This window comes from Populus euphratica, unplaced genomic scaffold, assembly GCF_000495115.2.
Source record: "Populus euphratica unplaced genomic scaffold, PopEup_1.0 scaffold105.1, whole genome shotgun sequence".
Lineage (NCBI taxonomy): Eukaryota > Viridiplantae > Streptophyta > Magnoliopsida > Malpighiales > Salicaceae > Populus > Populus euphratica.
Window position 1 is genome coordinate 125,479 of NW_011499990.1, and position 3,816 is coordinate 129,294.

The window sequence follows — 3,816 nt, forward strand, 5'->3', positions numbered from 1 at the left end:
AAATAATATGGTTGCATCAAATACCCTCATACTTAGCTCTTGCTCGTCCTCGAGAAAGGATAAATAAAATCAAATTGACAATAACTATGATCAATCTCTTAATCTCCCATCAATGTCCAAGAATATATGCATTATTGACAAAACATCAATGTCCAAGAATATATGCATTATTAACAAAAATACAATCAAGAAGGATAAAAATTATAAATTTTCATGAATTCATTTATATACAAACTTCAAAACTCAATTAATCATCGGGATTTAAATGAAATCTATGTCATGCCAAAGTGATAGGTCCTCTCATTGATATACACTCCAACACTCATGTGTTTAGGGTTTATGTGTCTAAATCTCTCAAATTCAATCAAAGAGTATGTTCTACCATAAGCTTGCTTTTCAATCTCATCTCCATTATTAATATATTACAAACAATGCATGAATCAAAAGGTCTTATTTTCCGGTTGTAATTGGGCTAAGGTTAAGGTGAGGTAAAAGAGAGTAAAAGAAAAGGTTCAAATCAAAGAAAGTAGAGCATTCCGAAAAATGATATTTCAAACAAGATATTCCATCAAAGCTCATAAATTTTTCATCTTTAATCACCAATGCTTAACTGTTTTTGTTTTTAAGCATAAAATCTTAAGAACATAAAGGAACATTTTTTCTTCTTCTTTTTTTTCTTTTTACCTTAAGAACATAAAGGAATACTTTTTTATTTATTTTTTTCTTCTTTTTTTTTCACCTTTGGCAACTTTTCCTATTTTTTCATCAAGCCTCACTTCTTCTTTCTTTTCATATAATTTCCACCCATAATTATATGAGATATCACAAGTATATGCACTACTAATCCTTGGTCAGGGGAAAAGAAAAACATATAAAAAGTTTAGGCTTATACATGGATAAAGCAAAAAAAAGATAAATAAGCTCAAAACGGGCTCACTAAGGATAATATGTTTTCAGTTGGCTTTTTGGCTCGAGTTGTTAAAATTTCTAATGCCTTTATCATTTTCATATATATTTGTAATGGAATATAATCTCAATAAGATATGAAGCAAGTTTTAGAGATACATATCATTGAAAGAATGCACACTCAAAGAATATAATGTTGAAGGCTCAAAAGTTTGCACTGGTATAACACTATAAAGTCAACATGGCATATTCTCAAAGTCAATCCACAAACCAATTAAACCTTAAAATTTGCATGCATACTCCTTCATTTGATTTATATCTTCATCTATCTCAATTAATTTCCATACATAATACTCATATTCTTAAAAACCAATGGGAGTTAAAAAGATCAAACACAAATTTATTTTTTTTAAAGAACAACAAAGAAAATTAAAATAAAAAAACCAAAATTTTCCCAATGCCCCCATACTTAAAACACAACATTGTCCTCAATGTTGAAATAAAAGCAATGAAACATAAAAGAATGACAGAAAATAAATTAAAATACAAAAAAGTAAAAGATAAGGAAAAAGAAAGCAAATCTGATATATATTTTTTTTTTGTGCTGGGTGGCCTCCCAGTAAGCGCTTTTGTTTTATGTCATTGGCTTGACATGTGGCATGCTCATTCTTCATAGATTGGTTCAGCTAACTCTACAGAAGCGGTGAGTTCTGTCGTCCAACCTTCATAGAAAAGTTTCAAACAATACCCATTGACCTTAAGTACTTTATTAGTTTCTAAACTTGTAATTTCAACTGCACTATAAGAAAAAATATTAGAAACAACAAGGGGTATCCAATCCAACAAGAACGTAACTTTACAAGAAAAAGTTTCAAATACGAATGATTAAGAAGGACTTTGTCTCCAACATGAAACTCCTTTCTTATAAACATTCGGTCATGAAGACTCTTAGTCTTTTCTTTGTAAATCTTTGCATTCTTGTAAGCATCATTTTTTATTTCTTCCAATGTAATTCCAATATTTTTAGGCACCAAAAGGATAGGCGTTTCTTTGTAAATCTTTGCATTCTCGTAAGTATCATTTTTTATTTCTTCCAACTCTTGCAGTTGCGTCCATGATGGGGTGAATGACTCCTGCATCATGGGAAACAGTTTGCAAAACTTGCAAAGCAAATGATGATTCATGCATGTTTTGGGAAACACATATATGCTTCTTCATCTCTTATATCTTGGTAAAATCATAGTCATAGCTCAAAGCTATGCTTAATCCATCCTCACTATTAAAATCATAAACTTGTTGCAAACACTTATCAACTTGGTCATAACATCTGATAAAATAAACATTGATATAAGGGTATGTCATGGCATTATAAAAATTAAATTAAATTTTTTCATCTCCTACCTCCATAGACAAAGTATCCTTACCACAATCAATTTTTGTATTGACAGTTTTCAAGAATGGTCTCCCAAATAATATAGGAGTGTTATTTGATAAATCACAAAAATCATGTTCCATATCAAGAATATAAAAGTCGCATGGAATGACCAAACTATCAATCTTGACTAGGATATCTTCTATCACACCAAATGGGTAAACAAAACTACGATCCGTAAGTTGTATTACAATGCTAGTTTTATTCAAAGGCTCAAGACTAAGAGAATCATAAATATGTTTAGGCATAACAGTATTGGATGCACCTAAATTGCACAAGGCCCTTTTGAAACTAGCATTACCAATAACACAAAGGATAGCAGACGCACCTGGGTCTTTTTACTTCAAAGGCATATTCTTTTGAATAATAGCAGATTCAACTTCACTTATACTTATCATTTCATAACCTTTCAGTTTGAAAGCTCTCTTGGTAGTACACAACTCCTTCAAGAATTTGGCATACTTAAAAATTTACTTGATAGCATCAAGCAAAGAAATGTTGAATTCTACTTTCTTGAAAACCTCTAAAATCTTTTTTTATTTATCCTCTTTCTTTGACCTAGAAGAACTCACAAAAAAGGGCAAAATTGTTTTAAAACTGGAATTCATTGAGTAAGGAGTTACCTTTGGAGTGTTGGTTGATGTTTCAGCTTGTAGAGAAGGAGGTTATTCCTTCTTTGTACTCAATTCGATTTCTATCTCTTCTTCTTCCTCCATCTTAATTTGTTTTGACCTTTTCTCTTCCAGTTCTTTCCCACTTCACAGCATGATTGAACTAACATTCTCTATTGGATTCAATGCTTGGGAGGGTAATTTTCCATTCATTTGTGCTTCCAATTTTCCCACACTTGAAGCTACTTGCCCCATTTTCTTCTCCAAGTTGTGAATATTTGACCTTGTTTCTTGTTGAAAAGTCATGATATTTTGCTGTAAGGTCACAGTGTTAGAGGCCAAAGTTTTCATCATCTCACGAAGATCATCATTGGATGACGACCCCATACATTGGAGTTTGTGAATAGAAGGGGTTGTCTCGCTTGATAATTCTATTGGGGCTGAAATCCATGGGGATGGAATTGTCGGCTTTAATTGCCTTGTTGAGGTGGGTTCCCATAACATAAGTTTGGATGATCTCTCCTTCCAGGATTGTACATGTTGGAAAAGGGATCATATTTATGCTAGAATTGTCCGTTAAATCCTCCATCAACTATATGAACCTGTTCAATGTAATCTTCTTGCATTGTTGAGCATACATCTGAGGTATGTTCTTGTAAGGAACATATGCTACAAACTTTCACTACAAACTTTCACCTGCTGTACATTTCCACAAGCCAAAAAACACACAAGAGAAGTAAGATCATTAACTTTATTTTCAGGGTTAGAAATACTTACCTCATTTACTTGTTTGTTTGAGAAGTCTTCATGAGTGTCAAACTGTTTTGAGTTGGCTTCCATGTTTGAGATCAATTGACGTACAGCCTC